Source organism: Manis javanica, chromosome 6, assembly GCF_040802235.1.
Source record: "Manis javanica isolate MJ-LG chromosome 6, MJ_LKY, whole genome shotgun sequence".
NCBI lineage: Eukaryota > Metazoa > Chordata > Mammalia > Pholidota > Manidae > Manis > Manis javanica.
Genome location: NC_133161.1, coordinates 149,777,696 through 149,791,636, shown reverse-complemented (window position 1 = coordinate 149,791,636; position 13,941 = coordinate 149,777,696). Strand labels below are relative to the sequence as shown.

Genomic DNA, 13,941 nt, shown 5'->3' with positions numbered 1-13,941 from the left:
ATTCCAGCCAGAAAAGACCTGATTTTTCTTGAGGACAGGGCACCACCAGAAAACTAGTTTAAAAAAACAACAACACATATTTGGGCTTTCCTCTGCTCCCCCATCCCTTTCTCTGGAAATCTGGACTCTAGTTCCTGGAATTCACACTTTGTAAAAGCTCCGAAGTTGGTTTTAGAACAGCGCTTTTCAAACGCGAGTGTGCACCCCGGTTACCTGGTGCGCTCCGCCAGCCTGCATGTAGGTCTGGTGTGGAACCAGCAGGCTCCCAGGGGTTTCCCAATGCTGCTGGTCCACAGGCCATTCCTTGAATAGCAAGGGTTTAGCAGCTGATCTGAGTAAAGCCAGGTTGAACCTCGAGTGTCAGAAGAATTGTTAAAGTTGGGAAAGCTGGGCTCTGTAACAGTCCCGTGCACCCCAAAGTTGCCAGCCTGCCTAGAGTTTATATGCTGAGATTCTTCAGGCTGTAGCAAGTCTGGTGGGCACTTCAGTGCCTCGCTGGTCTCTGGGAAAGAGCTGTCAGAGAGGAGAGAGCAGCTGGTTTTGAGTCAAAGTCCAAAGCGGGCTCCCTGAGAGTCCCCAGAAGATGCAGGAGTCATCAGTCTGAGGCTCTGGGGTTTGAGGTCCAGCCTCCTGAGTGTGTCAGAGGTGTGAGGGATGCAACAAGACCACCATGGGGAGAAGAGTGCAGGCTTTTGCATCAGGGAGGCCTCCATTTAAATCCTGCCCCTCAGTTGTGACCTTGGAATGGACTTAGCCTGTCTGAGCCTCAGGTCTCCTATTCATATTATGGAGATAACGATGCCACTGACTGTGTCAGGTTTGAGAGCTACTGCAGGCAACATGCTTGTCATCGCCTGCACTCCGGAGGGGGCGGTTCTTAGCCGCAGATGGTGGGAGGTCACATGCGAATCTAAGAGGAAGGGCCACTGGGTGGGGGTGCAGGGTGCCTGCAGGTCATTCGGTCTCATTGGTTTGTCCACATGGACACTGAAGTCAACACATGTTGATTTAGGGACTAGTTGTGTCATACTCTTTGGCTCTTTGGTTTGGGGTGGTGGGTCCTTAAGCATCCTTAAGAGGATAATCTAGTGGCCAGCTGTTTAGGAGATGCAAGCCACCCTTCTCATACCTTGGGGCTTACTAACCCCAGGGAGATGACACACTATTATATAGGACATTAAGATTTTTCAAGGTGAACTGGCCCTCCGAGAGCATTCTCATTTATGTCTGAGAAAACTGGACGCAGAAAGATTGAACTTGTCTAAGGCTATAGACCCACTTAATGGCCGAGTGGGGGCTGGGACACCTCTGCTTCCTCTGGCCATGTGTTGCGGTGACACAACCCTGCAAGGCTGGTATTGTTATCCCCGTGATATGAATAAGAGACCTGAGGCTCAGAGGTCCCTGTAGATGACTCTACTGTTTGCCGATACTTAGAGAACTCTGGAGAGCCGTTTACTATTGCAATAGTTGATTATTGTATTGTTCCTCAAGACTTCCTGGTCACACCTGTGGAGTCAATTAATCCCAAACTGTGAGTCAAGGGCACAGTTGGACTGGCACACTGCTTTACCCACACGGCCTCGTTGGAATCTTTGGTCAGTGGACTAGTGTTAGGGGGCGCTGAGCAGCTTACACAGCTTTAGGGAAATAACTGCTGCCTTACAGTCGGTCGTGGCCAAACTCCAGGCTGGCCAGTCTTGATCAGCTGTTCACTTGTCTTCATGGATTGAGAGAAACAAGAGCAGAATGTTAAGATTTTAAAAGAGAATGCAAAAATTTATTCAGTTTGAAGGCTTGTGATTATTCTGACATGACAGCTTTTTGACATTTTGTTGTTAAGTTAGCCAATCTTTCATGAAACTGTGGTCATTGTAGACTGTAGGTAGTAGGTTCCCTCTTTCATCTGTTTACTTGTTAGTGTCCTCAGTTGGCAAAATGAAAAATTGGCACCCAGTCTAGGTCCCTGAAATCCAAAGCCTGGAATCCAGGGATCTACACAGACCACTTTGTGCTGTAAGTCCCCCAATGCGGGGTCACTTGGCGAGGAGCAGGACCGCTGGCTCGTGAGGGGGGCCGGAAGCTGACTCGGGGAGGGTTTTCGGGGACCCGTTCTCCCTGAGCCAGAGGTCGGGCCTTTTAAGCTCCTCCTTGCTGCACTGGACGCCAGACCTCTCCAAGTTGAAGCTGATTTCATCCATTTTCAGGCAGAAATATGCAGAAGTGTTGAGGGTACTTAGTGGTCTTGTCAGAGAGTGGGTCGGTGGGTGAGGAAGAGGAACGAGACAAGAAGGGGAGTCAGGGCTCAGGGCTTCCCAGTTCCCAAACACATGGACTGGAACAGGCCTCCGTAGCAGGGGCGCAGGGTCGACACCCTGAGTTCTTCCCCGGACTACAGGGCACCTGCGCAGAGCTTAGCAAGCCCAGTTCGGTTGCCTCAGGAAACAAATGGCTGCCGTCCACCCATTGTTACACTTTGAAATTTCTTTGGAGGGCATAGATCTTATGAAGAAATGCAAACGCATCGCCCTTACTATGTGACCAGACAGGCGAGTAGTGAGAACAGCAGCGAGCACGGACGGGGCTCCTGGCATGAGCCTTGGGTCAGTGTGGGGTCTGAGCAGAGGGCGGTGCAGACCGCTCTCCGGGACGAACTGGGGGGCCTGCCGCTGACGGAACTCCCTTACAACTGATGCTTTAAAGTGAATTGATTTTCTAATATCCTACCTTATTCACGTAGGATTGGAGGCAGTTTACAGAAGTACAAGGTGTAAAAAGTAAGAAGTTAAGGATATAGGGAAAGTAGGTGTAGGAAGAATAAGATTAAAGGGAGGTGGGGCTCATTATTTCAGAGATGTTTGCTGCATGTCTCTGTGGTAGGCACTAGGAGAGGAAGACAGAAGTTCATGATGTGCTAATGTGCACAAAAAGGCTGCCGAAACACAGCCCGGAGTCCAGCCCCCTAACTTTCCCCTTTCAGTATCATCCCATTACTTGAGTCACAGGAACATCCTTTATTTTATTTAATTCCCTTAGATGCTACTAACTCCTACCATGAGCCATGAACTGTGATGTTTTACATTGTACTGATTTGATACCATGCAGTGTCATTTAAATATCATTACTGTATACTATGAGCATCTTATAGTTCCTAAAAATAGCAAATGAGTACAAATTACAAATGTAGTTTCATCACTTATGTAATTTATTACTGATACAGTAATTTCAGAATGATTTGTAGCACTGTTTCCTGAAACTTTGAGAAACACTAACTTAGGAAATTGAAGTCTTAGTCTGTGAACATGTTCCTCAGTCAAGAATGATCACTTCAAAGGTTTTGTTAAGTAACGTGTAAGGGCTATTTTTAAGTGATCATTTAAATTAATATGTAAAAATCTAAAAATTCCAGTGAAACTTGATCCTAAGAATCTGAGAATAAAATAGATGCTGTTGGAGATGTACTGATTTATTTAAGTTATTTATAATTTATTGATTATTAGTGATTAATGTAATATTACCATATTTTAAGAACTCATGCAAATATTATGACTACTTTATTTTTGGCACCAAATAAAATTATGTGAAAGATAATGTATCACCTCTACTGAGAATAATTGTTTGAACAGTTTCACCTCTACTGAGAATAATTGTTTGAACAGTTACCGTATGTACCGTCAAGCCTGAGGTCCTGGTGAGGCTGGTGTGCGGTGGGACCGGGACGTCTGCATTCTGCAAGCTGTGCCAGTCTCAGGTACAGCCCCTCTGCTGGGTGATGCGGAGAAACCAGACGTACATGGTGCTGCCAGGGCCCTGGCGACAAGTGGGACAGAGAGGGCAGCGAGCCAGACCCCAGGCAGGGCTTGCTCCCCAGCCGTGTGTTAAATCCACACGACATCCTGAGCTAGGAACTCTCTCCCCTGAATTGCCCAGGCTCTGACCAAAAGCCAGTTAAGTGAGAGAGCTGAGGTTCAAGGTATTTTACACCTGCTCCATCTTGTCGCAAAACGTGAGCTGGGGCACGAGCTGCAGTGTGAACCCGGGTCTTGGCCATGGGCTCCCACCAGCCCTTGACATGACAGCCTGCAACACAAGGCCCCACAAGCAGAGGGTGAAATGGTTCAGACACGACAGAAACGTAGCTCAGTCTCGGGGAACTGGTGCTCTGGGGCTTTTACATGTAATTCTTGGGCTCACGCTTATTAACTGTGAGCAATGAGAGTGCTTTTATTGCAGGTGGAAATAAGCCTCCTTGCCGCTTCACTTTGAGGCAGTGAGCACTGCAGGGTTTATTTGCTTGCTCTGGGGCAGGTGCTCCCAGCTGGGGGCGATTTTGCCCTGGGGCGTTCAGCTGGGTCTGCAGGACTAGAGGGCGAGGGGGGCTCCTGGCACAGCGGGCGGAGGCCAGGGGCGCAGCGGAACGTTCTGCAGGGACAGAACGGAGACTCAGGCGGCCCAGTGCCGACGGCGCCGAGGCTCTGGAGGAGGGAAGTGCCTGGAGTGTGAGATTTAATGGTTTTAGTAACGACCAATAAATAACACTGTGACACACGGTGTTTTGAACCCTTCAACCCGTCAGCACTTGTGTTCTTGGTATCATTTCCAAGGCGCCATTAGAAGTGAGCTCCGGCCACAGGAAGCTCACGGTCCAGTGGGGAACTAGGAGAGTTCTGAAAATTCGAGCAGCTCTCAGAAGGGGGAAATGATGGTCGGTCCACACAGAGGGAAGGACGGTGCCCCTCCTCTGCGGGCGGCAGGGACCGGCTCCTGAGGTCCAGAAGGATGTGTGGGGGCCCTGCCTGTCCAGTGCTGACCAGTGGGCCTCAGGCCATATACTCACCTGATCTGGGTCTTCTGCCACAAAATGGGGATAATGGTCACACCCACCCAATAAGGCTGTTGGGAGGTTTTTACGAGAACAGGGAAAGCGCAGTGCCTGGCAGGAGGAAGCCCTCGAGCTCCCGTGTTCTCGCTGCGGTCACTGTGGGAGAGACGGTGTCGGAGGGGGGCCTGGGAGCCGCCCACGCCGCCTTCGCGGCCTGTCCGAGACCCCCGCCTTCCTTCCCTCCTGGGACGATGCGAAGTGAGTCACCGGGACAAGCCCGTCACCTGGGCTTCCAGACGTAATGGCTGGTAGTGAGTCACCCACAGGGCTAAGCCGGGCTTGGCCAGGCTTGGCCAGTTAAAGGGGGGGGAGCAGGAAGGAGGCTAGCAAATTCCTTTTTCTTGTGAAACTTTGTGAACTAAGGTCATTGTCTTGGCCTGTGAAGCAGAAGAAAGGAGGGGGCAGGTGTGTGAATGTCTCCATTTGCCTCAGAGCCACGGCTGCTGCTCTGGTGTCTGTCCCCAACGGGAAGTGAGCCCCTGCTTCTAGAACCCGTCGAGGGGGTGCTGTTCCGGCCTGGCCCCCAGAGACCGGGGCGAGGACAGGGGGTGGGCATGCGCTCGCCCCGGATGCCTGCCCGATTCTCTGCCCGCGAGCTCGTCGGCTCTCGGCCTTTGTTTACATGGAGTTTACCAGAGAAGGACACCCCATCTCTACCCTTTGTCATCCACTCCCTGCTGCATTTTCCTGTGTTTACATAGGAAAAACTTTTAATTTTCTTTTGCTGGCATTACTCCAGCCTTTGAGCACGTGCCTTTCTTGCCCAGAGCAGCCTTTTCCAGCCCCGTGTTCCAGAGGGAGGCGTGCGGGGCAGGGCCGTGTTCTGACGCAGGTGTGGGGCCGGCTACACCCGACGGGGCCGTCTCACGCCGCTGCCCCTCCACCCTCGGGTTCAGAGCTCTCCTTGGCTTGTCTCCTGTGTCTGCCCTTGACCCCTTATGTGGGCCACCTTCTGTGTCTCAGGCTGTAGGGAAGGTGCTGGAGGGTGGGAGGGAGACGGGTGGGGACCTTTCAGGAGAGGCCGAGGGACACAGCAGCTCTTGTTCACGTTGGTCCATGTTTACTTCCTTTCTAATATCCTTCGGATGTCCCCTGCCTTCCTTCGTTTGCCCTAGGACCGCCTGGAGGCTTGTTTCTGGGGGGGCGGTACCTGCAGGACCCAGAAGATGACTGTGAAGCGGAGTTGGGCGTAACCAAGGACACTGCTTCCTCGGAGCTGGCATGTAGACTAAGCTAGTGGATCGCCAGCAGTTTATGACATCAGGGCTCTGCATGGGGCTGGCAACGCCAGGCCTTGGAGGCCCCCGGTCTCGCTCGCCTCACGCCCCTGGGTTGCCCACACCCGCTGTCACTGCAGGCTGGTGGCCAGCTTGTTCTCATCTCCATCTCCGTGCTTAGCTCATGTTTCCCAGCTGGACAGGCCTCGGTGCTGCTTTCCACCTGCCGCGCTCCCACCTGCTGGCAGGGAGCCTGCCGCCTGAGTCTGAGGTCTTTCATTTGTGACGCCTGCCTTGTAGCCCTGCCGTGATGATCAGCGATGTGAGTAATTATCAGCGCTGTGCTCAGCCTGTGGGTGGGGCTGGGGTCAGGGCTCAAGGACTGGGACCCAGGGCTGGGCCTGGCTTCGGAATTTGGTTTAGTGTTGGGAGGTCGGCCCATAATCATAATTCCAAAATAACGGGTAAATCCTGAGATAGAGGCAAGCACAGGATGACTTAGGACAGAGGGCAGGGATGCTTTCTGAAGTGGGTGGCAGATAAGAGCCCCTGGTAGATGGGGGGCCTGCCCACAACGAGAGGGCAGGGCGGGGGCTCGAGATAGCACGATGGGAGCAGGGGGTCGCTGCCACCTCGTGTTCAGGGCCAGGAGGCCGGACAGCTGCCAGGGGCCCTGCGGGCTGTGCCCGGGGTTTAGGGCTGCCTCCTACACAGCAGGGCTTTGGAGCAGGACGGTGATGCGGACAGATGGATCCAGATGGGTCACTTTGGTGCTTATGTGAGGAAGGGACGTGAGAGAGAATCAGGGGCCCGGCTGCCGTAGCCCAGCTGGTGACAGTTCGTTTTCCTGGAAGAGCCTACAGGCCTAGGCCGGGAAGAAAGGGACAGGTTTCAAAAATTGAGGCAATAAAAAGGGCAGGTCCTCGAGGTGGGTTGCTGAGGAGTGGATGGAGTGAAGGATGACTCCAGGCATCTGGCGTGCCTGGCCGGGTGACGACAGGGTTCACGGGAGGAGCAGGTGTGGGCCAGGCGTGGAGAAGGAGCTTCGTCTAGAAGGTCCAGTCTGAGGTGCGCTGAATGCCTCAGTGGCGGCGTGTGTCACACAGCTGCAGACCGATGCTCGGCTTGGAAGCCAGGTTAGGGTTCCCAGAACATAGGTGGTGGCGAAAACCTCAGCAAGGGATGCTACTGGGGAGCGCAGAAAACCACCCCCTAAGGACTGAGCCCCAGTGGGTAAGCGGTGAGCGGAGGGGATCGAGGTGCAGACCCACACGGGCTCAGCGAGTGTGGGCAGCCGCATGGGAGTGGACAGTTTCAAGAGAGAAACGGAGCCACAGGGTCAAACGCAGCAGTCAGGACACACAGTGAGGCACCACTGGGTTCGGCAGTGGGGAGGATGGCCGAGCCCTGGCAGGTGGCGGGCCGGAGGCAGGGGAGCGGACAGGGAGCTGTGCAGGTTTCCGCAGGGAAGGAAGGAAGCTGGGGATCTGGGGGAGGGACTTTACGGTTTGTTTTTAATGTTGCAAAACTTGGGTGTATTTATGGGCCGAGAAGCCCCCTAGAGAGGCAGAGGTGGAAAGATAAGCAGTGCCAAGACAGGCTCCAAGGGTGGAAAACGCCATGGGGGTCTGGGGTGGGAGGAGGGATCTCACCCCGCAGCCTGTGGAGCGGAAACAGGGAGGCTGAGGGATCTGTCGCTTTATGGCCTCAATACTCTCGTTAAAATGGGAAGAGATGCTGCCTTCTGGGATGGAGGGGCTTTGGGCTGTGCGGGGGCGGGGGGGCTGAAGCGGGATGTGCGGCTTGGAGTGGCCCCCGAGGTCCCGAGGCGGGTGGCAGACATGGCCTGCAGAGCACGCGTCAGAGGGTGGGAGGAAAATCGTGGGGTTCCTTAGGCTGGATTTTCTCAGACACACGGGATCCAAGGTAGAAGCTTGGGAGAGAATGGTTCAGCGGGTCAGCCCAGGCTGAAAATGAAGGGCTCAGGGCCGGGGTCTCGTGATGCTGAGCTGCTGGTGTGGCCGGGGTGGTCTGGAGTGGGTGCAGGCACTGTCCTCTGGGGTCTGGCGGCTGGGTTTGAGATTTCTGACGAGGGGCAGTTCTGCCGAGAGTCCTGGCTGTGGGAAAGCCTGAGGGAGAAGAGAAGACGGCCACTGGCCTGGGGACGTTGTGAGCTGGGGACCCTGCGCTGGGGGAGTTCTGGGCTCCCAGGTTGTGCAGTAAGAAGGTGCGTGTGGAGCAGGGGGGAGGGCTGCCAGTCCCTGGTGGCTGGTGGGGGCTGATCGTCAGGGCTGAGACCAGAGGCGGAGGTGGCTGTGTGGCTGGCTTCTGCAGGAAGGGGAAGAGGAAAGGTCTGGAGGTGGCTTCGGGGGCTGGGGAGGGCAGCAGCCCCTCTTGGCCTTGGTACCCGTGAGGCCTGGAGGCTGAGCAGTCCCCATGGGGTCACAGGGCGGGGGTTTGTAGCACCCCTGCACTGTCAGGCGGGAAGCGGCTGACCTCTGAACTCTCCCTGCATCTTGGGTCCTGAGGGCCGGACTGCCTGGGCTGGTACCTCCATACCAAGAGAGCCCACCTTTTCCAAATTTGCCCAAAGGCATCACAGAGGCTGGTGGGTGCCCTGAAGAGTGGCGTCCTGAGCAAACAGCTGGTTTCATGGAAGGTCACAGGGTGCAGACATAAAGGGGCACCAGGCAGTGGGGACTCTGAGTTGCACAGAGAGGGAGGGGGCAGTGCAGGGATGTGCACGCCACACACACAAAGACCCCCCTGGGAAGTGGCCCTGGTGTTATGAATTGTGCCTTAGAGAAAAGCAGAGAGCTGGCAGGGCTGGGAGTGGGGGTGCCCGGAAAGCAGAGCCGTGGGAGGGGAAATAAGATGACAACCTGTGTGAGATGAACCTCTGCAGCCTCTGGTGAGGGGCTGCTTTCCTGAGCCTCAGATGTGGGGTGGGAGATGGTCAAGAGGTGCGAGGGTCCGGCAGGGCAGGAAGGAGGTGTGCACCCTTCAGGCGGGAGAAAGCAGGGAGACGGCCAACCAGTCCCAAACGCGTGAGTCTCCCTACGTGTTTGACCCTGTGCATGAACTGAAGGTGAAGAATCCTAGGACTTGGGCAGTGGGAGGGCGTGTGGTGGTTCCTTAATCAAACCAGGAAGGGCAAGCAGCTGGTGAAACTAGTGCGCAGCCCCGTAACCCTGGATGTGGGTACAACTGTGTCTCTGACGTTCTCAGGCACGCTGTGGACCCATGCGGGGGTGCGGGCAGCAGTGGGTGGAGAATGTGGCGCCCTGCCCCCCTTGTCCAACGCTGCATAACTGCGAGGGGTTGTGAAACCTACCCTGACATGGTGCCCGTCCCTGCCCCCAGGGCTCTGGGCGATCTGGGAAGAGGCACGTGGGCAAGTCACCAGGGCTTAAGGTCGGCCCCCAAAGCTGTAGGGGAAAGGGAAGAAATAGGCAGGAGGGAATAAGCTCAAAACCCCTCCTGGGGTGGTTTTCTTCTCTCCAGCCAGGTGGCCAGTTCTCGGAGGTTCATACGGTGCCTTGCTGTGTGTCTCTCAGGGTACCCAGCACAGGGCAGGGTCCTTCCACTCCCTGTCACGCCGTGCTCTCCAGGCACAGGGTGTTGTGGGCTGAATAAAATCGATTTTCATGTCTTTCATTCCATTCCATCGTTTCCTCCTGTCCTCCAAGGATTTATGTAACAGGTGCTTATTAAAATGAATCCTGAAATAGTCCAAGACATTAGAAGTTCACCTCTGTTGGCAAGAAATTTCATCTATAACATTAGCAAAGACTAATGAAAATAAGATAAGTCCCAACATTAATGAGGTTGCAAGTAAATGAAACTTTTAAAAATTGTTAAAGGGCAAAGTTGTTCAATTTTTTTTTTTTGCGGGAGGCAACCTGATACTATTTGCCAATAGCCTGAAGAACAAAGATGTCCTTTGGCCTTTGATGTCCGACCTGCACAAACTCACCCTGAAGACGTGATCGCTGCTGGATGTGGAGAGTCACGTGGAAGGTGGAGAGGGAACGGCTTTATCTTGTTCTTACTAGTCTTTGCCTGTGATAGTGAAAATCAAAACCATCTTAAATGCTATGCTAACCACCGGGAGACTCTGTGATTAGTACCTTGAAGCAATTTACAGTGATGTGGTAGAAAAATATTTGGAAAATGGGAACATGTTAAAGATGAATTATGTAAAAAAGAAAACATCACAAAAACACCGGCTCAGGAAGCTGGAATCTGGTCAGTTCTGTGCTGGGTTTATGGCCCAGAGCGGGTCACTTTGACCTACTTTGCTTCAGGTTTCTTTACTGTGATATGGAGACATTGCTGTCTGCAGGGCTGTGATAAGGATGGGTGATATGGACATAGAATGCTTGGTTCTGAGCCTGCTGTGTGTCCGATTCCCAGGCAATACTGGGCATTATAACCCAGTTTCTAGAAAGAAAAGAAGAGACCCAGTATGTCTGCATAGTAGAGGAGAAAGGCACGGGTTAGCAGTGTTGCCTCTGACTGGTTATATTGTTGTGATGCTTTTTCCTTCTCTGGGATTTTCCCTTTTGCTGAATTGTCTACACTGAACATTATAGAAATGACATTACTATTATCATTATTAATTAACATTACATTAATGAATATGTATTTATTATTGTCATTAGGAACAAAGGAAAGTGGTCCTGGGCTTGTACTAAAAGATAAAAGAGTTAGAGATGAATCCATCTATGTCAGAATTTTCAGAGACCTTAGGGACCTTTTAATTTCATTTTACAGTTGAGGAGACTGAGGCACAGAGCTGGGGAGTGACTTGCCTAAGAGAACAGAGTAGAAGTGGGTTTCACTTCCTGAACCAGGCCCTTTTTAACTGACATGTAGTTGATACACCATCTTACGTTGGTCTCAGGGGTACAGCGCAGTGATCTGACAGGTCTCTGCGTTATTAGATGCTCACCCCACCAGTGCAGTTACGTCCTCCGCACAGAAGGAAGTCGGAGAACCACTGACTGTATTCTCCAGCCCCCTGATGCTTCCACCCCTTGATTAATTTCACTTGTCTGTCTTTGAGGACATGGATAGGTGTGGATATTCCCCAACCCACTGGAGGCACCCTACATCTCCCAGGGAGAGACTTTGGCCTCCTTTCCTCTTCCCAGGCAGTGCAGGGTCAGTTAGAAGCCGCTACCGGACTCTCCTTTCTACCGTGCAAGTTTGAACCAGGCCCTCCTCCCAGTCTGTTTGCTTGTTAATTAAATGGAGACAGCGATGTCACGGGAAAGCCTTGGCCACGTCTGCAGCCCCGCCCTGTCTCCGGGCGCCTGTTCACCAGCACCTGGATGTCCTCCTGCAGGGCACAGCCAGCTCCTCCCTAAAATGGAATTGCTGTCTTGTGCCCAAACCTGTTTCCCCCATATTCTGCCTGGAGAACGGCAGTGCCAGCACCCAGGATCCCTCTCCCTGCCTCCCCCCACAACCCCTTCCTGATCAGTTAAGATCGCCGCCAGCCTGCTTTCATCCATCGGTATTGATGAGCACAGGGCGCGCTGCACCTGGATGTGGGGGTGGCGGTGGGGTGGGAGGGAACACAGACCAGTCCTCAAGGGTCTCCTCCTCGGTGGCGGGTGTAAGGAACGCGGGCAGCAAACAGATAGGGGAGAGAGAGGTGGCCCCCATAAGCACAGGACGATGGGGGCGTCGGGAGCTGAGATGAGGCGTCATTTCTGGTGGGAGGCTTGGTATAGGAGAAGAGGCGGCATCGGCTGGACCTTGGGGGCAGAGTAGGGTTTGGACGTGCTGGCAAGAAGATTCCGGACAGGAAGGCACAGTGAGGAAAGGGGACAGTGGGAGACAGGAAGGGGGGCTGGTGGGGCTGGGGAAGGCATGACCCCCGACAGACAGGCTTCCTAACTGCAGAGTCCAGGGCCACCACGGTACAGGTCAGAGCAGCAGGTGGGAGACTCAAGGGCGCTGTTTTCCCTCCTGGGGCTGGTGTCCTCTGTACCTGTGACTGCACAGGGAGCCCCCTTTGGATGAAGCCCCTCAGGCTGCTCACGAGCAAAGAAGCCAGCATCCCTCCCTTAGGGCCCAGAGGGTGGGAATTCGACTGCGGTTTGAGAAGAAAGACAACAGGAGTCTGCAGACCCAGGTAACCCAAATCAGAGGACTGGGCTCCCCATCGAGGCCGTAGATACGCTGTTGACTCATGTTTCAGATGTTGTACAGGAACTTAGGCCCCCATCAGATGGGCTGCCTGCTGACCACGAGCTCAGACCCCAGACTGGGTGCAGTCAGGAGACGGACAGCTGAGATTCCTGAAACAGCCCCCACCCCTCACCACTGACCAGTCAGAGGAACGGACGCCCGCTGATTACCTGCAACCCTTGCCCACAGTTTTGCCTTTGGGAACCTTGCTTGTAAGGCTGCGGGAGTTCAGGACTTTCCGCCTTAGTTGCTGGGCCCTGGAACAAACACCCTCTTTGTGCCCCTGCATCTGATGTCTTGCTGCTGGCTGCACATCGGAGAGGGCACCCAGGTGTGTTGGCTTGGTGCCATGATATCCGTCCCCTGAGACTCCCTGGGCTCCGCTCCATGCTGAGGGCTGGGCCAGGTGGTGAGGACCACTCCGGTTCATGGCCCGGATGGGTGTTGAAAGAGCGACAGGTGTAGGCAGAGCAGGGCAGCAGGAAGAGAATGGCGCTCAGCGTGCGAGGTCCCCCTGGCAGGGGGCCTCGCCTCCCGAACTGTGCTCACCGCCGCCTTTCCGAGGACGGCCTTGCGCGATGTATATGCTTCGTGTCTTCTGAAACCTAGATGTGCCCAGGAGGTCTGACCATAAGGGGGTGGGGAGGGGGTCCGTTTAGGTTGGCATCACTTGGCACCCACCATGCTGCTCAGCGCCCTGGGATGTGCGCCCCCTGCACACCGGGCCCTTGTGCCCCTGCTCCACACGGCCGCACCCTCTCCTGGGTGTCTCCAAACCTCCCCAGCTCAAGGCCTCTCGAGTGCTAGCATCTGGAAGTTCTCCCTCAGCTCCTGGCCATGCAGCCCCCTGGGATTTCCCCATCAACACCTCTGCTTCTCAGTGGTGACTGGATATGCCCCACAGCCTTGCTAGTACTTGGAACCGCCAGGCTTTAATTTTTTGCAAGTCAGCGTGAGTCAGTATGTCGCCTCAAGGTGTGTCTCCTTGTATGGGTGGATATGAACTTCCAGCACGTTCTCCCTCACAGGCCGCGTGCCATCTGGCATCCTGTTTCAGGAAACACCTTTGTACCCTCTGTTCGCTTCTCCGCCCGGCCGTCTGTCATTTCTCTGTGGCCCGTGGGGTTCCCTACAGTCCGGGAGCTGCATGCCTGTTGCTGCTCACATTGCATCTTTCCCCCGAATGGGACTTGTCTCCTGCCTCTCTGGGTGGTGCGCTTTGAACATGCTTTGTGAATTTTGACACAGTCACATTTATAACCTTTACATTTATGGGCAACGTTTGAGTGTTTTGAAAGAAATCTTGTCCTTCCACAAGGTCTGAAAAAGATGCCCCTCACGTTTCCCTTCAATGTCTGGTGTCACATTTCTGTCTGGAACGTACCAGAGATTAACTGTGGCTGTGGGATAAGAGCCGGTTTTTTCCATGTGGGTGACCGATCCGGTCAGTTACTGAAGAGGCCATTCTCTCCCTACATGGAGCTGTGATGCCAGGGATGGGGGTGGGGTCAGGTGTTCAGAGAGAAGGACAGGGAAGCACCTCCGACAAGGGGCATCTGAGCAGAGAGCTGAGTGGAGGAGGCAGGGAGGGGTCCCCTAGGCAGAGGGAAAAACACCTACAAATACCCTGAGGTCAAGTGC

At 54.1% G+C, this 13,941-nt stretch overlaps 1 long non-coding RNA gene across 1 annotated transcript in view; it reads left to right on the top strand.

Annotated features, from left to right (window-relative positions):
- Positions 1–5,345: 5,345 nt before the first annotated feature.
- LOC108401547 (uncharacterized) overlaps positions 5,346–13,941 on the top strand; it is a 214,324-nt gene continuing 205,728 nt past the window's right edge. The window contains exon 1 of the long non-coding RNA XR_012132781.1: positions 5,346–6,421. This is a non-coding gene — a long non-coding RNA (uncharacterized lncRNA). The remainder of the gene's footprint in view (positions 6,422–13,941) is intronic.